Below are 27,056 nucleotides of genomic sequence, written 5' to 3'. Positions count from 1 at the left end.
ATCCACATTCATAGATGCATGATATACTTAAAGCACATACATAGTAACCCTAATATAACCTAGGTAGAAAAAAATCAGAATATCACATTTACATTAAAACTTTTACTCTAACCGTTTAAAAAGAATTTAGTTAATGAACTTTCAGTATTGAAACTTCAAGGCCTTAAATTCTTAAATAGTTCCCTTCTGGGAACTTAGATTTGACCAGCTAAACAAATCAGCTAGTCATACATGGCCAGAAAAAAACCATTGTAAACTAAGACACATGAGTAAAAGAATTTACAATAAAACTACCCAGTAACTACTATTTAATATTTTATAATGGTGTTTGTGTACTGAATATATTTTCTTACTTGCAATCAGTGCACTGTGGCTCTTATTGTAAATTTTTCTTAAGGTCCCTGTGACAATAGAGCCCCCTTCAGTATTGACATCTTGCAGGAAATAGCAACCGTCATGAGGAATTGAAACCATCTTGAAATGCCCTACATATAGTAGATGGCACTTGTACTTTTCTTCTCAATCAACGATGGCTTAAGAAGCGTTCTAAGTGATACTACTTCGTCGACTGGGTGCTTTGGTTTACTGCTAAAGTTCTTGTCGAATTTCGTTTGGCGAATTTCGACCTGGTGAGTTATATTGTTGCTGGATCGAGTTTTTGTTTGTTGGTTTAACCTTTTGACAGATATTTTAGGTTCTGATAACTCCTTATACCCTTTGCACTAAGTTTGGAAAATAAAAATATTGACTGAACTTCATGGTACATTTGGCAACAACGAAATGTCCCGTGGATCGGTGTGCAAAGCATTCTAGGTACACCTAGACCCGTCCCCGTGGTCAAGGGGTAGAGTCTTTGATTCATAATCAAAACGTCTTCGGTCCCGGGTTCGATCCCTGCTACTGCCTAAATTTTGATAAATAATCAGCATTGGCGGCCGAAGACTTCCGGCATAAAAAGTCAGCCTCATTTTGCCAACGGCCTTGTCAAAGAGGGCGGAGGAGCGCATAGTGGTTCAGGGCACTCTCTTGTCCTAGGGGTGGGAAATTGCCCCTAAAGGCGGAAGAATCAGCAATGATCAACGACATGAGGATGCAGAAGGCAATGGAAATCACTGCATTAAAGACACGTAACGTGTATCCACAGGACATGTGGCCTGTAATTGAAGAAGTGTCATGATGATCTCTCCATTGGCAAAAGATTCTGATCTCCGGGAGGGGACTGCCAAATGGGAGGTTACCATGAGAAAAAGATTGAATAATCTACGAAAGTATAACGTTCTACGAGTCGGGGCGTGGAATGTCAGAAGCTTGAACGTGGTAAGGAAATTAGAAAATCTGAAAAGGGAAATGCAAAGGCTCCATCTAGATATAGTAGGGGTCAGTGAAGTGAAGTGGAAGGAAGGCAAGGATTTCTGGTCAGATGAGTATCGGGTAATATGAACAGCAGCAGACAATGGTATAACAGGTGTAGGATTCGTTATGAATAGGAAGGTAGGGCAGAGGGTGTGTTACTGTGAACGGTTCAGTGACCGGGTTGTTCTAATCAGAATCGACAGCAGACCAACACCGACAACGATAGTTCAGGTATACATGCCGACGTCGCAAGCTGAAGATGAACGGATAGAGAAAGTGTATGAGGATATTGAAAGGGTAATGCATTATGTAAAGGGGGACGAAAATCTAATAGTCATGGGCGACTGGAATGCAGTTGTAAGGGAAGGAGAAGATGAAAAGGTTACAGGAGAATATGGGCTTGGGACAAGGAATGGAAGAGGAGAAAGACTAAATGAGTTCTGTAACAAGTTTCAGCTAGTAATAGCGAATACCCTGTTCAAGAATCACAAGAGGAGGAGGTATACTTGGAAAGGGCCGGGAGATACGGGAAGATTTCAATTAGATTACATCATGGTCAGACCGGGATTCCGAAATCAGATACTGGATTGTAAGGCGTACCCAGGAGCAGATATAGACTCAGATCACAATATAGTAGTGATGAAGAGTAGGCTGAAGTTCAAAACATTAGTCAGGAAGAATCAATACGCAAAGAAGTGGGATACGGAAGTACTAAGGAACGACGAGAAACGTTTGAAGTTCTCTAACACTATAAATACAGCAATAAGGAATAGCGCAGTAGGCAGTACAGTTGAAGAGGAATGGACATCTCTAAAAAGGGCCATCACAGAAGTTGGGAAGGAAAACATAGGTACAAAGAAGGTAGCCGCGAAGAAACCATGGGTAACAGAAGAAATACTTCAGTTGATTGATGAAAGGAGGAAGTACAAACATGTACCGGGAAAATCAGGAATACAGAAATACAAGTCTCCGAGGAATGAAATAAATAGGAAGTGCAGGGAAATGGCTGCAGGAAAAATGTGAAGACATCGAAGAAGATATGATTGTCGGAGGGACAGACTCAGCATACAGGAAAGTCAAAACAACCTTTGGTGACATTAAAAGCAACGGTGGTAACATTAAGAGTGCAACAGGAATTCCACTGTTAAATGCAGAGGAGAGAGCAGATAGGTGAAAAGAATACATTGAAAGCCTCTATGAGGGTGAAGATTTGTCTGATGTGATAGAAGAAGAAACAGGAGTCGATTTAGAAGAGATAGGGGATCCAGTATTAGAATCGGAATTTGAAAGAGCTTTGGAGGACGTACGGTCAAATAAGGCAGAAGGGATAGATAACATTCGATCAGAATTTCTAAAATCATTGGGGGAAGTGGCAACAAAACGACTATTCACATTGGTGTGTGGAATATATGAGTCTGGCTATATACCATCTGACTTCCGGAAAAGCATCATCCACACAATTCCGAAGACGGCAAGAGCTGGCAAGTGAGAGAATTATCCCACAATCACCTTAACAGCTCATGCATCGAAGCTGCTTACAAGAATAATATACAGAGGAATGGAAAAGAAAATTGAGAATGCGCTAGGTGACGATCAGTTTGGCTTTAGAAAAAGTAAAGGGACGAGAGAGGTAATTCTGACGTTACGGCTAATAATGGAAGCAAGGCTAAAGAAAAATCAAGACACTCTCATAGGATTTGTCGACCTGGGAAAAGCGTCGACAATATAAAATGGTGCAAGCTGTTCGAGATTCTGAAAAAAGTAGGGGTAAGCTATAGGGAGAGACGGGTCATATATAATATGTACAACAACAAAGAGGGAATAATAAGAGTGGACGATCAAGAACGAAGTGCTCGTATTAAGAAGGGTATAAGACAAGGCTGTAGCCTTTCGCCCCTACTCTTCAATCTGTACATCGAGGAAGCAATGATGGAAATAAAAGAAAGGTTCAGGAGTGGAATTAAAATACAAGGTGAAAGGATATCAATGATACGATTCGCTGATGACATTGCTATCCTGAGTGAAAGTGAAGAAGCATTAAATGATCTGCTGAACGGAATGAACAGTCTAAAGAGTACACAGTACGGTTTGAGAGTAAATCGGAGAAAGACGAAGGTAACGAGAAGTAGTAGAAATGAGAACAGCGAGAAACTTAACATCAGGATTGATGGTCACGAAGTCAATGAAGTTAAGGAATTCTGCTACCTAGGCAGCAAATTAACCAATGACGGACGGAGCAAGGTGGACGTCAAAAGCAGACTCGCTATGGCAAAAAAGGCATTTCTGGCCAAGAGAAGTCTACTACTATCAAATACCGGCCTTAATTTGAGGAAGAAATTTCTGAGGATGTACGTCTGGAGTACAGCATTGTATGGTAGTGAAACATGGACTGTGGGCAAACCGGAACAGAAAATCGAAGCATTGGAGATGTGGTGCTATAGACGAATGTTGAAAATTAGGTGGACTGACGAGGTAAGGAATGAGGAGGTTCTACGCAGAATTGGAGAGGAAAGGAATATGTGGAAAACACTGATAAGGAGAAGGGACAGGACGATAGGACATCTGCTAAGACATGAGGGAATGACTTCCATGATACTAGAGGGAGCTGTAGAGGGCAAAAACTGTAGAGGAAGACAGAGATTGGAATACGTCAAGCAAATAATTGAGGACGTAGGTTGCAAGTGCTACTCTGAGATGAAGAGGTTAGCATAGGAAAGGAATTCGTGGCGGGCCGCATCAAACCAGTTAGTAGACTGATGACCAAAAAAAAAAAATTTTTTTTCGTTTGATGCTTATTTCGTGAGATGTTTGACCCGGTCACTATCAATGGACCACCCGGTAGTATACTACTTGATGTTTTGTTTAACCACTATCTATACTTTGCAAAATTAAAAATACGTTAGCTAAAGTGAAAATTGAACGATATGTTGCACTGACTTAGTGCACTGTAAAAAAAGTCTATAGTCAAATGTATTTTTATTTTCAGCCCTAGGTGCAGTGTAATATCAACCCCAATATTTTGTCATCACTGCATGCGACAGTGCTAGAGATTTATGAACTGATGAATATTTTTCCAGAAATGACATTTAAACCTATATGTGAAAACTGATAAAGACAAGACTTGTGATTATATTCTATTATTATATGTTTTATTATTTTTATAAACAATTTTCTACCAAGAATAATCATTTAACAAAAAGTAGTACCTTTAAAAGAATGTTTTGGCATTGTATCGCCTGTGAATTTTTTCCTTCTATTGTTCTCTATGATGTATGAAGTGTCTGACATCAGAGATTAAGCTGAAGTCTTTTCGTTTAAATATTGTCAAAAATAATCGTGTGTGAGAGGTGCAAGTGGTATAGAATATAACGTACAGTTTACTAAATGGAATTTTACTGTACAGTCTTTTATTTCAAACTCGGTAACCTACTACGACTGTTTTAAGTTTTGTGTCCGCAGCAAACATGAAAACTGCCACTAGCTTCTTATATGACTATACTGATTATTGGTAACCGACGGATAATATCGATATTGTGAACAATCAGAACGGCGTAGGATTCTGACGTTTAATCCAGCATAAAGGGAAAGATTGATTTTATTGATTTTCTACCAAAATTATGCTGATAAGAATACCCAATCGAGACTGTGTTTTGTTTGCCGCCATTACGTGAGCATATGGAGCGGCAATTTCAAACTGCAGAAATAATCAGACATCAATTCTCTCGATCGATATTACGATATTTGAACTCCAAGGGCCAAAACCCACAGGAATTTATTATTTTTCTATTCTAACAGTGAAAATAACACTCAATAGAACAATCATAGACCATATGTAAATGAAATAATTTTTGTGCATGGTGCGTGTATCAGTGACTTAAAAAAAATATTTATGACTTCAGTTTCGTTATGGGGAGAAGTTGTGGCGTGTTATATTAATTATTTGTTGCATACATTTTAATGTCACTCACTGAATTAATGAAACAGATATTGCGATTTTACTTGTAGTGATAAGATATGACAAAGTAATTCAGTACAGTTAGGCTCAGCGTCACATAAATAAAAATTATCAGAGATAATTTACTCTTGCTGCTGCATTTTCTTACCTTTTAAAGTAACATGTATACACCATCAAAACAACTTTCATCAATATGTAAAGATTTTTTTTTTATTTTTTATAAATTACCACTGCCAGTCACAAACATTTTTAGCTATTGTATTACTTATTTATTTAGCTACATGTTTCGGGGGAACACTACATCTTAAGGCTAACTGGCAGTACAAAAACAAATTTACAATAAGGTCATACTGATGTTACATAGTCTTTTCATAAATGCTGTGGTTATCCTTTGGATGAAGAGGAAACTTACTAAGATGCGATGTCACTTTGAAAGCTGAACTGATGTTTGCATGAAAATGTTGTGTAGCGGTCACTCACTTTGTTCTTCTGGCATGGCAGCTCATCATGACGAGACCATTTATAAAAAAACTTTACATATTTCTTGATACAGTCACGGTCGAAACATAGTCATAATGGCTTCAACTTTAAACAAACAAAACAAATACCATTACAACCAGTGCTAGAGACATACACATACAGAAAATAAGAATATATTAATTAAATAACTTTAACTGGCTAATTTCATTGTAACGATGTGGAATGGGTCATTTTACATTTCCATTACACTTTCACATGTAAGTACGGCTACATATTGACCATTTACAAGATATTTTATTTCGTCTTTTAAAAACCCTGTCATTAGTAATTCCTGTCCACCACCACTCACATTTTACATCAACAGAAATGATTCCACAGTTGATATGAAGTTATTGAGGTGTAACTCTTTCAGTTCTTTTTAATTTAACTTTTGTCTATGTTAGATATGTTATGTAATTGTGTAAGTGATCAGAAACTTTGGTGGCTACATTAGGCACCTCTTTTGGTATTTAAGGCAGTCTTAAAGTGAAACAAAGGATGCCACTATTTTCCTTCTTATATTTCAACTGTGTACAACATTTCTATTTTTGGCCTGTAGTGATTCATTGCAACATATATTGCGAGGGAGTAAATATGCTGTGAAGCAGAAGTTATAATATTAAGTCCTTAAATAAAGATCTAAGATAATCTTGGGTGTGCACAACACATTATTCCATCATAACGTTTTTGAGTAAAGAAAATTTTCTTTTGTAACGTTGAGTTACCACAAACATCATTCCATATGATGTTACTAAATGAAAATAAGCAAAATATGTTCACTTAAATCCCTTCAAGAATTTTAAAGATTCTATGTACAACTGTTTATCTATATAGATTGACACTAGGCCACCTTGGCACATCAGTTCACACAACTACACACATTACCCTGCCACACCTGCCTCCTCAGTCCATATTCTCACCACCACCACAGTCTGCTTTAAAGTAGACTGGAGAGTGAAAATTTGTACCAAGGCCAGGAATCGAACCTGGGTCTCCTGCTTGCTAGGCAGGTGCATTAACCACTAGGCCACCATTTCACAGTGGTTCACACAACTGCTGTTCTCACTACTGCCCCAGTCTACTTTAAAGCAGACTGTGGTGGTGGTGAGAATATGGACTGAGGAGGTAGGTGTGGCAGGGTAATGTGTGTAGTTGTGTGAACTGATGTGCCAAGGTGGCCTAGTGTCAAATCCATGTGCCTAGTATGCAAGAGTCCTGGTTTCAATATAATAAAAAATAAAAATATTCAATTGCTGCTTCAGTCTATGTACATAAAACAATAACTGTATGAGGCCAGTAAAATCTCTGACAGTCTCATTTTAAAACTTCCTGGCAGATTAAAACTGTGCCGCCCGTGAAAGTTCGAGTCTCGGTCAGGCACACAGTTTTAATCTGCCAGGAAGTTTCATATCAGCGCACACTCCGCTGCAGAGTGAAAATCTCATTCTGGTAGTCTCATTTTATTTCCTCAATGCATGTCATATTTATCACTAGCATAGTACCTCTAGAAGAGCAAAGCAAACAAGCGGTGTCTTTTCGAAACTGAGACTGAGACCATCTGCAGAAAACTATACCAAAAAATTTTAATAACATTATTTACTGCATGTTTTGTTGTTATATTCATGTTTGGAGTGATTAAAAAGCTAGTGTCAACTGCAAAAATAACTAATTCTGTTTTGTATATTATGTGGACTAAGATTGTGTGTAGTTAAACTTGATAAATGTCTTTTTTGTCTCAGTCAAGACAATTTTCCATCCGTACATTGGCTGAATTATTACATACAACCTTCTGCATCCTATTCACTATAACACAGAAGAAACTTTTTTCCAGTGTTTTTCTTAAATATCATCTAATTTTGTACAAGAAACATCTGTGATTTTAGTAACTTCGATATTTAACTTGTGAGAACAACAAAACAAACTTTTCGTATTTAATATGCACTTTTAAAACTACTTTTGAAAACACTTTTTAAATTTCATTTAAATTATTATTGTTACATTGTATCAATATCTGTAGGGAAATTTATGAAATCGCTGAAGTTAAAATCTTCTGGGTTATTAGGCCGTGACATGTTTCTCCTAAAATGTTCGACGTTTCGACCCCTCTGCTGGGATCTTTCTCAGGGTCTTTTTGTGTCCACTACTGCTAGTGTTCTAGCCACGAAAACCTGCAGACTTACATAAATTTACGAAATGTTCGACTTTTCCTACATATCACGAGTAAACCGTAATAGTAGTTACGTCGCTAGGCATTTCTTTGTTACATCATGTACACATTCTCAGTATTCAAGTACTAGTCATGACACACAGTGATTGTGTGTATCTCACGCAAGACAGTATCGTAGTCAATTTGAGCTAATATCCTATTTTGTGAGACACAGAGGGGATGATACATGAAAGCAGACAAATTAAGCTCCAAAAACATTAAGAGCCTGCAGCAAAATCGTTTTCAGTTAACTGGGCCATTCTCATAATGACAGGAGTAAATGGAGCATTGTCACAAATGCTGATACCGTCTTCTCAGCAGTATTTGCAACCTGTAAGGCTGTTTACATCAGATTACCTTTGAACTTTCGGTAGGCAAACCAAATGAATTTAATTGCGAACTGAATAATAGCGTCAGTTATATCAAATTCTGACATCCCAATCATGCCATTAGTCTCAGTCGCTGTTACTTAGAATAGAAGCCTACACCTTTTCTATCATAACAGTGCAGAATGAAAGAATATCAAATCTTTCAATGAAATGAAGATAATTCGGGAAGTATATATGTTTTGTTTTGTTGGAATACAATCTAGAATGTTGAGTTGTAATGTGTCAATTACTTGACCAATTTTTTACAGTGCAATATAAATCATTATAATTGTAATGAGAGTACTATTAAAGTAATAATAAGATAATTTCAATGCAATAATACAGCAAACTAAACTTACATGTGTATTTTATTTTTGTATAATCATCGATTTTGTGAAGGTGTTTTTCATTGTTTGCTTGGTGGCTGGTATTTCAGTATTGAAACTATGTTGAATTTCGATTACTTTTTATTTCAATCAAAGTTTTTATAATTATTATACTTATGAAAGCATATAATGAGTGTTTGGTTGCATAGGTATACATTACTGCCAATAATCCACCACTGAGTAAAATATGGGAAATTTAGGGCTTAGGTATATCTCTAATGATTATTTGCATTTTCTTAAAACATTTACATTTGCTTTCCTTTAGTAATTTGGAACTGTTATTAATGGTTTTATTTGTTTTCTCTTGAAATTGTTCTGTTCGTTTCATGTGCAGTCTATTTCATCATCACATGCTTGTAAGATAAGTTACATAGTAATAGCTGTTATGATAACCGACTGATTATTTCTCAGAATCTGATCAGCTGGATTGGTGACTAACATTAAAAAACACTGTCAGTGACTTGCTGTGGCTTATTTAACCTTTCATGAAATTTTTCATTCTCTTTCTTGTGTTTAATTTAGACTCCTTTGTAATGATAACTGCCATAAATTTTTGATCCAGTTATGCCTACATGAACGTAGCTATTTGCACAGCTGACTAGAGAGCAGGTAGCTTACAGTTCTTTGGTTCGATATGACGCTACCCACTGTTCAGTTCAAAAAATGGTTGAAATGGCTCTGAGCACTATGGGACTTAACATCTGAGGTCATCAGCCCCTAGAACTTAGAACTAATTAAACCTAATTAACCTAAGGACATCACACACATCCATGCCCGAGGCAGGATTCGAATCTACGACCGTAGCGGTCTCGCGGTTCCAGACTGAAGCGCCTAGAACCGCTCGGCCACACTGGCCAGCCACTGTTCAGTCATACCATGAATTCCATACCTGATGTTTCACGCTGTTTTGCCTCTATCACGGCTAGTCTCATAGCTGGTTCCGAAATACTGTCGCTTACAGTGTACTTTTTGGAATTTGGAACCACCATAAAAAACAAAACGACAGAACGACGATGATTACATTCTAAATACGATTGAATTTAAGTTCGTAGCCTTCCGAGACCAACGGCGTTTTGAATAGTTGTTCAGTTGCATACGTAGATCAGCAGAAAGAGAGGATGAGGTGGAAGATAATTAATAACGGTATTTATCTCACCAGCTGCAACCCATAATAGATTTTGAATTATATGTATAGATGCTTTCAATTACACATAGCCTTTCGTTTCTTGTGCAGATGATACTATGCATATGGAGCTCTAATAACTGATAGCGTAGCACTCTCTGCTAGGCCGTGCTAATACTTTGCGAATACTGTCCACTAATGTCCGGCCGAGGCTGGCAGGAGCGGCGCTTATATTCACTTCGGCTGGATGCCGCTTCTATCGTGATGGCGTCCTGGTCAGCGCACTACTGGCTGACGTCGCCTCACCGCCTTCTCTGGTCTTGCATTCTTCATTTTCGTTCCGGCGCTTGCGGTTATGCCAGATCGTAGGTAACATATTTAAGGGATTAATATTGCAAGATCGCAGGTTAATGTATGCGCGAGATAAGCCATTGCAAATGAGAGATGCTGGTACATTAATAACCGGTGAAACCGACAGAATGTTGAATGCAGACATGCAAACTTGCATGTATTGTGTTGTACAGGTGCCAGATGGGATGCAACTCCAGCATGCCTGTTTCACTTGGTCGGTCAACGCAGCGACGGTTAATTCTGGTTGAGATTGATGCTGTAGTTGCCGTCCAATGGTATCCTATATGCGCTCGACTACATACAGATCTGGTGATCGAGCAGGCCAAGGCAACATGTTGACCCTGTAGAGGACGTTGGGGTACAACAGCAGTAGTTGGGCGAGCCTTATCTTGCTGGAAAACACCCCATGGAATGCTATTAATGAATGGCAGCACAGAAGGTCGAATCACCACACTGACGTACAGACTAGCAGTCAGAGTGCATGGGATAACCACGAGAGTGCTCCTACTGTCACATGAAACCATAATCAGATCATAACTCCAGGTGTAGGTCCAGTGTGTCTAGCACACAGACGGGTTGGTTGCTGCCCCTGGAGTGACCTCCGAACCAGCAAATAACCGTCACTGTCACCGAGGCAAAACCAGCTTTCATCGGAAAACATAACAGACCTCCACCCTGCCTTCCAGTGAGCTCTCGCTTGATACCACTGACGTCAAAGATGATGGTAGTTTGGATTCAGTGGAATGTAAACTACAGGGCGTCTGACTCGGAGCTATCCTTGAAGTAACCGATTTGTAACGGTTAGTTGTATCACTGCGATGCCAACTGCTGCTAAAATTCCTGCTGCAGACGCAGTGCGATGCGCCAGAGCCATATGCCGACCATGATTGTCTTTCCTCTCGGTAGTGGTATGTGGCAGTCTGGGTCCCGGTATTTCTGCAACCGCATATTCCCGTATCCACCGCTGCTAGCAATCATGTACAATGGCTACATTCCCGACAAGTTTTTCTGCAGTGCATCAGAAGGGACATCCAGCTTCTCTTAGCCCTATTACATAGCCTCGTTCAAACTCAGTGAGGTGTTGATTATGGCGTCTATGTAGCCTTAAGGGCACCCTTGACTAACATGAACTCATCACGTCCAGTCTCGTAACTAACACTCTTGACCGTTACAGCGTGTATCTAGAGCAAACCTGATTTACATCCTCATAGTGACGCTACTAGCGCCGCTCTTAGGCAAGTGGCGCGAAATTTAATAGATACAGAAACACACCTACCAGTTTTCGTTCTCCTCATACACTTCCTTGCTGTTGGGATTTTTTTCCATCAGTGTCATATGATATAGATCTCTAAATTTTTCTTGACAAGTTTCCACCTTTAAAATACATTCAATTTAATTAGATTATCATGTAAAAATTTGTAGCAAGCTGGTTATGAACGAACTGTCTTTATGTAGTAGTATAGGCTTAAAAAATTGTAATCTATGTCCATCTAAGCGTTTAGAAGACTAACATGTAAAAATATGAAGTAAACCGATGAAGAAATCTTAGAGATTTTTGCTGACAAAATTTCCTAGTAGTGGATGTGACAGTGGCATCAATACCAACATTCGGCATATGAAATTGAAGAATCTACTTCGCAGTATAAATGTTACAATGGTCCAAATGACATAGTAGATCGTTTATGACTTTTGGTGGCTTTGACAAGTGTTGAGAACACAGACGAGATCGTGTTAATAATTTCAGAGCTTCGAGAATGGCGTATTATTGAACTGCCAAAAATGCAGTGCTCCAGCAGCAGTGTATAGCAATTTATTGTTGTGAATTCGCCTAAAAATTACACCTGCTGACGCTCCAGAGCTTAGCAGAAAAACTGAAAGCATGTATTAAACGATTTCTCGGTGATTCATTTTGCATGATATCATGCTCTTGTTTGCATCCAATTCATCATGGCTTCGCATTCTAATTAGGAAATGCGGTTTTCAGAACGAAGTATGGTTACTCTTAAATTGTTTAATTGGAAATATACCACGCTGCACTTACTGATCTGTCAGAACACTTAGTGCCTGAGGTGTTAAATTTAATAGACTTATTGAAGATGTGAGCAAAATCTTAACACCTGTGTTATAAATGTCTCACAGGCTTAAAATATGTATGAAATTACAGGTCCCACAGCCTTGGAGCTCTTGAGATTGATGCATTATGAAACTTACACCTCTACATTGGATGTTGTGAAATTTCGTTTAAATGACGTGCTGAGGGCTGAACTCAAGGCCTCAGGGCTCCAGAGCTTAAACATTTTTGCGAAATTTAGATTAAATTATGTAAAAATTAATTTATTAACACCTGCAAGGAGTCTTACCCAAGTGGTTTGGGTCCCAGAGTTTAAGTGTTGTTGTGGAATTTCGATTAAAATACGTAATACAAGCTATTTACACATGCCATGGGTTGAATTCAGAACCTTGAGACTCCAGAGTTAAGCATTGTTGTGATGTTATGTGACCTTGGGCTATCGTATGACACACGAGCTGTTGACAACTTTCGATTTCGAAAATGTGGGCGTTTACGACTTTGAACTGTACGTGAATCGGTCGACTCCCTCTACTACCATTTTCATGATAGACTTGTCGAAAAGGAACACAATCGGATTACAGTCCTATTAGTTCACGTGCTACCATCTCAAGCATTTTTCTCGATCGGAAATTTCATGGTCAACAGCAGTTTTCCTCATAAAACCTCTGGGACGTGGGCAGACTTGTGACTTGTCTAAAGTTTTCTCTCTGTTACACCGTTTCATGGTTGGATTGGGCGTTTTAATTTTTATGTTTGAGTAGTAGCTCAAATGTTTATTTCTCCAGTATTATTTGTTTCCAAAGCAAAAACAATCACAAAAGAATGTAATCTATCCCTTCCGCTTTATTTGATTGCAAATCTTTCATAGCTCTATTAAACTCTGACGCTTACGCTGAGTCCCCTACGTTTTCCGTATCGATCTCAATTTCTTCCTCAATCACGTCATTAGAAAAGTCTTCCCTTTCTTCCACTTATCAACTCTCTTCGCTGCGATATGAGCAGAATCTCGCTGCACTTTTAATGATATTTTATTTTCACTGTAAGTTGCTTTGACTTTATGCTGAACCAGTCCTCCCGAAAGCCATTTCTTTCTCGATTTTTTAAACTTCGTTTTGGCAGCTAATTTCTTTGGCTTCCCAGCACTTCCTGTGTAGGCCTATTCTTTCCTAAGTGACTTATATTTCCGTATACCTGGATTTCCTTCTGTCGATCAGTTGAAGTATTTCCTCTATTAAGCGAGATTTCTTCGCAAATACCTTCCTTGTAATCTTGCTTGTGTCCCTTTTTTAGAGACGCCAATCCCTCATGGATTGAACTGCATACCGTAGTATACATCACCGCACTAGATATAACCTCAGAGAACTTCAATCGCATCTGATCATTCCTCTGTATTTCAGTACCCTACTTCTTTGGACATTGACTCTTCCAGGTGAATCTTAAACTTCAGCCAACACTTTATCACTATTAATTTGTGATCCGAGTCTGTATTTGCTGCTGGGTACGCTTCACAAACAAGTATCTGATTTGGTAATCTCTGTGTGACATTGATGTAATCCATCTAGAATCTTGTCGTACCTCCCGGACTTTTCCAAGTATATCTCCTTCCTCTCTGGTGGTTTATGAACGCCGTATTCGCCATTACAGGCTGAAATTTATTACAGAACTCAACTGGTCTTTCTCCTCTCTCATTCCTACTACGAAGCACATATTCTCCAGCAATTCTTTCTTCTACTCCTTCCCCTACTACAGCGCTCCAGTTCTCCATGATTATTATATCATCGTCTCCTTTTATCAATTCCGTATCCTCATGCACACTCTCTCTCTCTTCATCCTCTGTTTGCCACGTCGAAATATATTGCCGAACAGCCGACGACACTGTGAGATGACGTGGGGCTACATGGTAAGAGAGTATGTAACCATGTCTCCTATGCTTTAGTACAGTCTGAACAGCAGCAGCGAGACTGCCTCTCCTTGATGTTGGTGCAAATGCCATAGCCGCGCGGGATTAGCCGAGCGTTCAAGGGCGCTGCAGTCGTGGACTGTGCGGCTAGTCCCGGCAGAGGTTCGAGTCCTCCCACGGGCATGGGTGTGTGTGTTTGTCCTTAGGATAATTTAGGTTAAGTAGTGTGTAAGCTTAGGGACTGATGACCTGAGATGTTAAGTCCCATAAGATTTCACACAGATTTGAGAAATGCCATATTTCACAACCGTAAACCATATTCATACACTGACTACAAAAATTTATAATAGTATTATTTTGTATCACATTAGATTAGATACACATTTTTTTCCATTGATCCACAGGTAAAAGGGCCTGGGATGTATAACGTGGTACAAAAACGAAAGTACGTAATACATATTTACATAGGAATTTACCTGCTGGTGTTCTTTTCACAGATCCTAAATGAAATGGTACTTAAGGGCACCGAGAAGAGCAAAATTTATTTTCGTTTTCTATCTAAACATTAATGAAGAAACTTAGTACGAACATTGATGTGTTCATACTGAATACCAGTCCTTTGCTACTGTAACCAAGCGTCGTCAGCAGAATATTGGGACTTTTTAACCATGTTATATTATTATATGAAGCTGTGACCAAGGGAGATATTAGGAAGCATTCGTGTTCTGTTATATAGTTAAGTAATAAGTGCATCAGTTTGTTTTCCTAAGAGAGTCATCAGCATTATGGGAGTTACCTACCAATAAGTTCTTCATGTCCACCTTTATCTTACTTTATTTGAAGTTAAACGTTTTATGATTGAAGAAGGGTAATCCCGAATGACAGACAATTTCCTGTGCCAAAGTGAGTGGCCTTGTCACTGTGATATTTATTCTCGTACTGATTCCGTGAACTGGTCTGTTAGTTCCAGTGGGACGCATTTTATTTAGGACGAATTTCATTAATGAATAACTTTACAGAGAAGTATGAGTTTCTATATTTCTTTCTACAAGAAAGATCTGAAAGAGAATCTTGAAATTACACTACAAAGTAATCCACACTGTCAACTATACTCCCAACGTCACTTTGACATGATGAGTAGTCCTAAAATATGATCGTCATGACATGTGGAAACAAAGTAAAAAAAAATACCAAGTTTTATTAATCTTAACATCATCATTGTCTGGAGTTCAGCCTTGTGCAGTAGTGAAACATGGACGATACCCAGTTCAGACTAGAAGAAGATAGCTTTTGAAATGTGGTGCCACAAAATAATGCCGAAGATTAATTGGGGTTACTAAACCGAACTGGGGTAACGTGGCTAGAAGATGGTGTCTGTTGATAAGATTCATCTTGAGACATCAAGCCGTTGTCACTTTGGAAATAGAACGATGTATGTGGGATAAAAATTGTAGACATTGACCAAAGACCGAATTGCTAAACTCCTTTTTTCCAAACTTGTTTCTCAGAGTAAGATCGCACTGTAGAACTTCTTTTAAATCGTCGCACAAACACAAAAATGGGTGATATCGGAATAGGTGACCATTAGATAAAGAAGCAATTGACATTCACTAAGTCACAACGTGGTCAGAAGAGTGTGTTGAATAATAAGACGAAAAACTAAAACAGCTGCAAAAGACATTGCAGAACTGAACGTAGCACTTGCGAAAGTTGTAATCAGCAAAAAGCTCGAAGGGATTTCTATACATAGGAACTGCAGGGCTAGCTGGAATTTCAAATCAGTGCTTCATGTATGCAAATGCCGCTTACAGGAAAACGGTGTGCCGAAGCAATTGAGCCTGTACCATGGGGCAAAGAGAGAAAGTCATTTGGTCGAGTGACTTCTGTTGCACACTGTTTCAAACTTCTGGCTGAAACGTGGTAGGGGTTTGATGAGGTTTTGGGCAGCCATACCGTGTTATTCCATGGGCCCACTGGTTACTCCGCAAGATCCAGTAACAGCCAAGCGTTATGTGGCCATTGTGGCTGATCAGGTTCATCATATGGTTCCATATTTGCTCACCAACGGTGATGCTCTGTTCCAAGACAAGGGTCTGTTCACACAGATCGCATCGTCAAAAATGGTTTTGTGAGCACGGCGATGAACTCTCGCGTCACCCCTGGCCTACAGTGTCACCATATCTGTTATGGTGCCCTTGTGGTGTTCTTTGAAGAGAAGAGGGCGTGATCGCTGGCCGTCGCCATCATCACTACCTGAGCGGCCACTATTATATAGGAATAAAGATATACGCTTCCCCTGAAAACAATAAAGGGTCTTTATTATTCCCTTCCGAGACATCTGGAAGCTTTTATTTACTCTGTACTAGGCGTGGTAAAATGTTGTGTTTTTGATGTTTTCATATTTTTGTCCCCTCCTTGTCTAGGATGATGATGATGATGATGATGATAATGTTTGGCTTGTGGACGCCCAGCTATGCGGTCATCAGCGACCGTACGAAGTTCCAGTTTTTACACAGTCCAATTTTTACACAGTACAATCTAGCCACTGTCACGAATGATGATGATGATGAGGAAATTATGAGGACAACACGAACTCTCAGTCCCCAGAGAAAATCTCCAACCCGGCCGGGAATCGAACCTGGGACCCCGTGATCCAGAGTATGCGTACGAAGCGATTTAAAGTGGAACAACCACATAAAATTAATCGCAGGAAGGCCACATGCCACACTGAGATTAATTGAAAGACTCCTCAAGAAACGCAGTCCGCCAACAAAGAGGTAGCATACAAAAAACTCGTTCAAAAAATACTTGAATATTGCTCGTCAGTATAGGATCCATACTGGATGGAGAAGATCCTAAGAAGGGTGTTTCGTTACAGATTCATTTAGTAAGCACGAAATCGTCATGGGCATAATCAAAGACCTCGAGTGGCAGACGCTGCAAGACAGGGGTCCGGCATCACCTTGTGGATTACTGTTAAGAATTTTCCCAGATTGCTTTTTTTCCGTATTTCTTGCCAAAATACAATAAAGATAAAGTTAGAGGGCTTGGAGCCCACACGAAAGCTTATTGACAATAGTTCTCCGGGTGAATATTCGCGACTGGAACAGGAAAGGGGCGAACTGACAGTAGTAAGCTATGTAACCTCTTCCACACATCGCAGGGTGGCTTGTGGAGTGTAGATGTAGATATACGTGTAGACGTAGAAAGCCTAAATACCGTAAGCAGGTTCAGACCGATGCAAGCTGCGGTATTTATGATGAAATAAAAAGATTTGCGCATGATACACTACCAGGAGAGCTGCAGAAAGCAGTCTACAGACAAAAGATCACAAAAACAAAGCCAAATAATATTCGTTTTGCAAGCAAAATATTTGCTTGGTCGTTTTCACAGTTCTTTGGTATCCTCCTGCAGACTGAATCAAATACACTGAACAGCCAAAGCATTATGACCACTACTCATCGAGACGCTGGATGCCGTCTGATGGCTTTGCGGGCACGTGAAGCGATATCAAAAGTACGTAAGCGGAACAGACACGGACGGGGGACCACCATAGCGAATATATGGGCTGGAAAAGGGGAAATCCATTGAGAAAAGCGACTCTGAAACAGGGCAATTTATTGTTATTACGCAGAAGCCTGTAAACGAGCATATCGAAACGGCAAAGCGAGTCGAATATTTACGTGCTACTGCCGTGGGCACCTACGGAAAGAGTGAGGACTTTGCAACTACCATTAGGCGCTGAATGGTTGGACGTCCACGACTCTTCACAGAAAATGGGGTTCGGAGGCTTGTCTGCTCTGTAAAGTAGGATAGATGGCGATCTGTGACATCTCTGCCGAAAGACCACAATTCTGGTGCACGCACAAGTGTTTCGGAGCACACTGTTCATCGTACGTTGTTAAACATGGAGCGCCGCAGCGGACCACCCCTACGTGTTGCACATTTCAATGACATCGGCAGTTACGACTGCAGTGGGGACGGCACCATCGGGATCCGACCATCGATGAATGGAAACGTGTCGCCTCTTCGGGTGAATCACGTTTTCACTACACTAGGTCGCTGGTCGTCTCAACGAAGACCGTCATCGAAGTGAACGGCGGCTCGAAACATACAGAGCACCACGGACACAGGCTGGAAGGAGCAGTATTATGCTATGGGAGATATGCTCCTGTGCTTGCATGGGACCTGAGGTAGTAATCGAAAACACACTGACAACTGCGAACGACCTACATCCCTACATGCTTGTTATCTACTACGACGCGGATGTCATCTTTCAGTAGTAGAACTGTCTGTGTCTCGGAGCCAGAACCGCACTACAGTGGTTCGAGGAGCATTATAGTGAACTCACGTTGACACCTCAACTACCAAATTTATGTAAATGCTATGGAACCCATCTGGGTCCCTATTGTATGCTATCACAGCGTACGCAAATCAGCGGCCCATTATTTATACAAATTACATGACCTGTGCGTAGACACCTAATGTGACATACCTCCACATACCTACCAATAACCTGTCGGATCCCAGATACGCAGGATCACTGACGTATTTTATTCCATAGATGGGCAAACAAGCCATTAAGCAGGTGGTCATAACGTTTGGCTCATCAGTGTATACAGGGTGTCTGTTTTAACAAGAGACTACTAAATATCTCGAAAACGACGCATCGTGCGAAGTGCTGCAACTGGAAAATTATCTATCCTGCGTAGGAGGGATCAATTTTGTTTTTTCAAATGGGAACTCCATATTTTTACTGATTATTCAGATTCTCCTCAAAACTACGGACATTCAGTGTTTCCCATAATTGTAGATGAGGCTGTCATCGCCAAATATCAAGTGTGTGTTTTTGCAATTAAAAACCTACGCATTTCCTACAATATTTCATTTACTTGTAAATGTAAACGTTTGCGTTCTAAAGGTTGATACTAATGTTCAAGCGCTGCTCGAGTGTTGCAAGTCTGATTGTACGTACAGTACTAATAATATGGCTAGACATTGACATTTCTGGTAAATAAGCAACTTGCTTGGTAAGGTAGGTTTCTGTTCTCTATACGGTTGATCGTGGTGAGTCCCCAACCCATAAGAATACTTAATTTCGGTGGCCACCCTTGAGTCCCACACACAATCAGGGTGACAGATTTTAATGTGTGTTTCCGTCCAACCACCGTATTTCTCTCCGGTCGCTACTCGGCTACCGCCGGAACAAGTTGGTGTGTGTATGTGTGTGTGTTTTTCGAGTATACGGGCGCTCAACGGCAAAGTTATCAGCTACCTCGCACACAGTGAGGATGAAACTTACAAAACGAAACTCATGCACTCGCCGCGCGCAGGGGACACACGGTTAGAAACGCCATGTCACGAATAGCGCGGTCCCTCCCGCCGAAGGTTCGAGTCCTCCCTCGGGCATGGGTGTGTTTGTTGTTCTTAGCGTAAGTTAGTTTAAGTACAGTCTAAGGACCTATGATCTCAGCAGTTTGGTTCCTTAGGAATTCACACACACTCATGCATCCTGTACCACTCACTCGCTTTGATCCATACGATCACTCTATCTCAACTCGTTAAGACAGCGGAGAAAGGGTGAAAGGTGCAATACCTGGTATTAAAACCTAAGTAAAACTACAGAGGAGCTAAAACAACGGCCCAGGGGAATATGACCGTCTGACCACTTACAAAAATATGGGTTAGCGAGTCACCCTATTAACACATTAAGACCATCTCCCTAAAATATCAGGAAACTTCTTGGAAAATTCACAACACTTCAAAACTGTAGCCACGTTAGTTTAAAAGTCACTTAAAATTTAAATGGAGGGCAGATCTGTTGGCAAATCTACCGCTGCCCTCTGATCTGAAAATAAAACGCAGTCTAATGAAATGTGGCGCAAAGTGATCTGTACGCCTTGTTCCGTGGCTGGAAAGAAATACGCCACAGCCACGTTGTGAGCCTTTTTTTCTTAGTCTTCTGACTGTTTTGATGCGGACCGCCTCAAATTCCTCGCCTGTGATAATCTCTTCATCTGAGAGTCGCACTTGCAACCTACGACCTCAATCATTTGCTGCGTGTATTCCAGTCTCTGTCTTCCTTTACAGTTTTTGCCCTCTACTCTCCGTCTAGCATTATGGATCTCATTCCCTGATGTTTCAACAGAAGTCCTATCATCCTGACCCATCTCCTTGTCAGTGTTTTCCAAATACTCCCCTCCTCTTCGATTCCTCTTAGAACCTCGACATTCCTTACCGACCAGTCCACCTAATTCTCAACATTCGTCTGTAGCACCACATCTCAAATGCTTCCAGTATCTTCTGTTCCGGTTTTTCTAGCCCATGTTTCACTACCAAGCTGTGCTCCGAACGTGCATTCTCAGGAATTTCTTCCTCAAATTAAGGTCTATGTTTAATGCTAGTAGACTTCTCTTGGCCAGGAATATCTTTTTTCCAGCGCTAGACTGTTCTTGATGTCCTCCTTGCCGCCGTCCGCCACTGCTTATTGTGCTGCCCAAGTAGTATAATTCCCTAAAAATCTACTTCGTGACAAACAATTAACTTCCTATCTGTTCTCATTTGTGCTGCTTATTATTACTTTCGTTTTTCTTCGATTTACTCTCCATTCATATTCTGTACTCTTAGACTGTTCACTCCATTCAGAAGGCCACGTAATTCTTCTTCACTTTCAGTCATGATAGCAATGTCATCGTGTCATTGATATCCTTTCACCTTGAATTTTAATTACACTCCGAAACGTTTCTTTTATTTCCATCATTGCTACTTCGATGTACAGATTGAACAGTAGGGGCGAAAGGGTACATCCCTGTCTTACACCCTTTTTAATCCGAGCATTTCTTTCTTTGTCGTCCACTCTTATTGTTCCCTGTTGGTTCTTGTACGTACTGGTTATTACCCGTCTCTCCCTATAACTTACCCCTATTTTTCTAATAATTTCGAACGTCTTCCACCGCTTTACATCGTCGAACGCTTTTCCCAGGTCGACAAATTCTATGAACTTGTCTTGATTTCTCTTTAGTTTTAGCTTCCTTTACCAACCGTAGCGTCATAATTGCATTTCTGGTGCCTTTACCATTCCTAATGGCATATTGATCACACATTCTCAGTTTTCTTTACTAGACGGAGCGTATTGCCTTTCACTCCAGCCACTCATTCTCTTTTTGGCGAGTGCCTTTGTACCTCAAGAGCGAGGCCATAGAATGTTGGAGAATGGCACATCGAAATGAGGATCACGAAGACAGGCCTCCTAGGTTGCTATACCCGCCATTTCGTTCCCCGCAGTACCCAAGTGTCTTGGAGGAGGGTGTCCCAGGTATTCCGAACGACCTTATCTGTTGGATACAGTCGGTGGAAGGACTGAAGGGGTTTCTAGCCAGACGCCCCCAGTAGCTGAATGGCCAGTCTGCCTTCGGCGGTGCTACGGCACGGACGTCTGTTTACGTCCCTGCCGGAGAAGTTCGCGCTCGCGCAGTTGTTTACCTCTTCGGCGTACTCGTACGTTTAGACGACTCGATATAGAATGGCACATGCATACCGAAAGTCGCCTCTCAAGATTAGTTTTTCGAATGAATATGCGAGACCGAAAGCCTACGAAATAGAAAGGTTCCTGCGAGATAGCCGGCAGGAGTGGCCGAGCGGTTCTAGGCGCTACAGTCTGGAACCGCGCGACCGCTACGGTCGCAGGTTCGAATCCTGCCTCGGGCATGGATGTGTGTGATGTCCTTAGGTTAGTTAGGTTTAAGTAGTTCTACGTTCTAGGGGACTGATGACCACAGCAGTTAAGTCCCATAGTGCTCAGCGCCATTTTTCCTGCGAGACGAAGTTAAACTTGACTACAACGAACTTATCGGCATCCACCTCTCCATAGTGAGCAGTGTTGTTTACGTCAAGCTGATTAACGATGCAGTATGTGACAGAATCATCCGAGATACTAAACATGGACTCAAATTTCGTCATTCTGATGGACATGTTGGTGAAGTAACTATTGATCATGCAGGACTGGGCTTACGAAACCTACGTATTTTCGAACTTCCCTTCGAGGTTCCGTCTGACTTGGTCGTTGACACCTTACACCCATATGGAAGAGTGCTTAGCCACGTTGAGGAAAAATGGTCCAACTTCACGACTTACCCCGTTCTCAATGGGGTGCGTCAAATCAGAATAGAACTGACACAACATGTACCCTCATACTTGTTCATCGGCGGATGCAGAGCTATAGTCATATATGATGGACAGCCCAAAACATGCCCAGGCTGCGGGAAAGAGGGCCACGTCCGTTCCGAATGTATGCAGCGGAGGATAGTGCAAGTTCCAAACGGCGAACCCGTACCTGCATCCACGTTAACGCCGCTGCCACTAACGTATGCGGACGCATTTCGAACGGATCCCATCCCGAAAAATGACCAGCTACAGAATCCTGACAGTTTACGGCAACCGAATGCGGCGGAGACCGCCTCCAGTGACGAAACGACGCACACCTCTGCCGCTCCGGCGCCGACGACGCACTTAACCGAGCGGACAGGATCGGTAGGAGAAATGGAAATTGATCCTGCTGTTTTGCCGACAGCTGCTTTCGTCCCTGAGCACCGGGAGTCACTTCGGCACTCGGATACGGAGGCGCACACGCGCAAACAACGATCGCCGAAGCGCCACAAGAAACGACTACTAGCGCCGTCGGATACCTGCTTACTGGAGTCCACGTCAGACGGAACTGGGTGTGACGCCGATACAGTGCATCCTTATGCGCAACGGGAGGTTATACCTCTCACACAGTAGTACGACACGAATCATGCTACACAGGGGTTGAATACAGACACACCGGACGGAAAGCCGACGGAAGGAGTCCCTCCACCCACCGCAGCATCGCCAGCCACCGCCTTCGGTCAGCCCGGCAGGAGAGACACGACGGGAGCTGGACCTCCAGCACAGGAACTGGGCCGACGAATCCGATACTGACCCCCACACCGACGACGCCCCCGCCATGGCGAGTGCTGTGTCCACCGGATGTTAACCACGCAGAAGATGCAGACTGACGCACAGACAGCATGTCACCGGGCAGAAGCACAAATATTAACATAAGCGTTCATGTGCGCTTTACACACTGAGGAACAGTGGCAGGCATATCGAACAGCCTCTATTAATATTAATACGATCAGAACGTCTGTCAAATTGCAATTATTACGAGACATGTTGCATGCGTCAGACGTCGACATCGTTCTGCTGCAGGAAGTATGTGTTGAGAGCTTCCCCGACCTCTATGAGTACGATACGTACATTACACCTACTACCGACGGCGGCAGCGGAACAGCGATACTTCTACGTAGCGGCATAGTAGCCGAGGACGTGGTGTACCTGCCGTCAGCGCAAGGACTGGCGCTCACGGTGCTGGGAGTACGGGTAGTTAACATTTACGCACCGTCGGGGTCAGACAGACGGCGCGACCGATCCCGATTTTACGCAGAGGAGATTGCAACACTATTCTTAGGTCGGTATGAACATGTCTTATTTGGAGGCGACTTCAACTGCGTGCTCGCACCAAAAGATCAACACCCACGTTATACTTCGTGCCTGGAGCTGCGGCAACTCATACAGGACATGAATCTCATTGATACATGGGAGAAGATACATGGCGACAGACGTGGATACACCTACGTCACGAGTCACTCTGCAAGTCGTCTCGATCGCATTTACGTAACACGTCGTCTCGAACCTGCGATCCTCGATGCGGAATTGTGGCCTGTCGCCCTTTCAGATCACATAGCATATATATGCACGGTCTCCTTGAGTCGTCAACAAGTGTGGAGGAGTCGCAGTGTTTGTAAACTGAATACAGCACACCTTAGGGAACCTGAGTGCAAACGCTTAGTCGAAGACACTTTGAATGTGTGTGAACGACGCCTCCCGACATATCCGACGACGCTGCAGTGGTGGCTGGAATGCGTTAAGCCTGCATTGCGCCGAGCGTTAATTGCATACGGAAGGGAGCAGATGATGTGGAGCCGATACACGACGGAATTTTATTTCACGATGCTCCGCGAACTTTCTGTACAAGCACCTTCACAGGAGCGTCGTGCCGGTATAAAACGAGCACAGGCCCAAATAATTTCCATAACGCGCAGCCGACTGGAGGGTGTCGCAGTCCGTGCAAGGGCCTTTGAACGAGTCCGTGGAGAATCCCCGTCGATGTATCACGTTATCAGAGAAAAACAACGTAGCCGCAGAACCCTAATACAGACGGTCGTACTGCCAGATGGTCGCCGCATGACAAATCAAAAAGACATTGCCAACGCTTTCGTGGAACACTACGGTCATCTCTATGAAGAAGCGGAACACGATCAGGCCGCCTTTCATGAGGTCCGACGAACGCTCTCCGCGTGTCTCGACGAGTCGGCCAACCTGGAGTTAACAAGTGAAATCACAGTTGACGACGTAATGGAAGCGATTGATAAGGGAGCGTCGCACAAATCGCCGGGGCCCGACGGGTTTCCGTTAGAGTTCTATCGTACATTTAAAGATCTCATGATTCCACGATGGACTGCCATGTACTGTGAATTGATGTCTCCCAACGTGCCTCTTCCACCCACCTTCGTGGAAGGAATGATCATCCCCATCCACAAACCATCTGGCGGCACAGGGATACAGGCCTACCGGCCGCTGACCCTTCTTAATTGCGACTACAAGATCTACGCCAGAATACTTGCAGCACGCTTTAAACGCGTGATACGCCAAGTGATTTCACTCGACCAAACCCAGCTAGGAGGAGCTAGCAATATACAAACGGCACTCAGCGACTACCGCGATGTTATCGCACTGGCTTCAACATGTCATCTCCGGGGTGTATTCGTATCGATAGACTTCGATCGCGCATTTGACAGGCTGAGTCATGCTTATCTCACGGACGTGATGACGAAAATGAAGTTTCCGGAAAGTTTTGTCACCGTCGTCATGAGACTACTCCACGGAGCCGCATCCAAAGTGCTCATCAATGGACGCTTGGTGGGGCCCATCAACATCTCACGATCGGTCAGACAAGGGTGCCCGCTGTCAACGATATTGTATGCCATCGCTGTCGAGCCGCTGCTTTGCGGGCTCCGGAATCGACTCCAAGGAATGACGATAAAGCACAACAAGTTTATATGCCGAACATACGCAGATGACCTAGTGTTTTTAGCACGGTCAGGCGACGAGGAAAGAGCGGCCCTGCATTGGATTAATTTGTATTGTATGGCTACGGGAAGTAGCCTGAACATGGCAAAGTCGGGAGCGATGAACATCGGGAGAGGACTCCCGACAGGAAGTGTAGCACCATTACAGCCGATCACCAAGATGAAATGCCTAGGAATTATCTTCACTACAGACGTTCGACGCACGACGGCACTGAGTTACAGACATCTGCTGCAAACAGTTCGTGCGAGTGTCCGAAGTCACAGGTTAAGGGCACTGGATATGATACAACGGGTCACCTTTGCCAACACTTATCTAGCCTCTCGCATCCCCCACCTGGTACAAGTTCTTCCTATGCCGGTGGTGTTGGCCCGCCGAATCCTGGCGGCAATAGGATATTTTGTGAGCACAGGTCTGCTTTTTAAGGAAGGATACGAAACCCTCACCCTTCCTCGTAGTCGTGGAGGTCTTGGACTAGTCCACGTACGCGACCGAGCAGTGGCTATTTATGTAACCACGATGATAAAGATGTGGACACGACAACAGACAAGTCTGACAGGCAGCTTGATAGACGAACTCGCTCCACCTTCTCGTTCGGCTCCGGTAGCGGTGTCTCACATCTCACCATCGCTTGCCCATATGCGAACCTTCTTTGTGGAACACAGTTGTGTACATATGGAACTACCGACTACCAGGATGGCAGCGGCACGTGATATATATCACATCTTTACTCGACGACGGCCGATTAATGCCGTAGAGCGCCGCCAACCAACGGTTACGTGGTCAGTGGTATGGCGTACAGTGCACCACCCACACCTTGATACGGGAACGCGCGCACTGTGGTATCTGGTGGTAAATGGGAAATACGTGACTCGTTCCAGGTTGCATACAATTCATATGGCGGACGAGCCACTGTGTCCGCAGTGCAATGTTATAGACACTGAGGAGCATCGCCTGATATGCGGTCCTTCGGCGGACGTATGGTGTTTGGTCAAAAAAATGATCGCCTTCCTCCTTCGGGTGGGGCCGCAAACAATAGAACCACGCACACTACTTCTCCCAGATAGGACATATTATCCCCGAACGAAGACAAACGCAGTGACTTGGATTCGAGGTTTGACTGTGCGTTATCTTTTCCGAGACGGCAGTAAGAATGTGCTTGACTTTTGGGCCTTACTACAGGAACATCACTCACAGCTTATGAGACATCCGAGATATCGAACATATTACGCAAATTTTTTAGGGAGTGCCTTGCTTGATCCCCCACCCAGTTGGGGTGTCCCGGGTAGGAGAATGTAATTATTGTCTATAAGTATCAGAACAGGAAAGGACCAGGACAGTGGAGAGGATCCACAAACACACGTGAAGACGTACCCGACACCAACGTGAGGTATGACGGGATTAGCGAGGTACGCGCCTAAAAGTGGAACGTTGAACGTTATTGTTTTGTACTGACAGAAGCAAGATATTTTATTTTATTTTTTTCACTATTACGTAAAAAAAAGTCCACTTATTTACGTTTCCCAGAAATATTTTATTTTATAAAGTCATCGTCTTATATATTTAAAGAAAAAGTGCTAGAAGCAGTTTATGTTTGTTATTGTTCCACCGAATGTAAAAAAAAAAAGTGGCCGTGCGGTTAAAGGCGCTGCAGTCTG

At 42.4% G+C, this 27,056-nt stretch overlaps 1 non-coding gene across 1 annotated transcript; it reads right to left on the bottom strand.

Moving 5' to 3' along the window:
• Positions 1-6,792: 6,792 nt before the first annotated feature.
• Trnaa-agc lies at positions 6,793-6,872 on the bottom strand. Its single transcript has one exon. It is a non-coding gene; the product is annotated as a tRNA-Ala (tRNA).
• Between the last annotated feature and the right edge of the window lie 20,184 nt (positions 6,873-27,056).

This window comes from Schistocerca piceifrons, chromosome 5, assembly GCF_021461385.2.
Source record: "Schistocerca piceifrons isolate TAMUIC-IGC-003096 chromosome 5, iqSchPice1.1, whole genome shotgun sequence".
Classification (NCBI taxonomy): domain Eukaryota; kingdom Metazoa; phylum Arthropoda; class Insecta; order Orthoptera; family Acrididae; genus Schistocerca; species Schistocerca piceifrons.
Note: the sequence above shows the minus strand (reverse complement) of the source record. Positions and strands in the feature narration are given on the sequence as shown.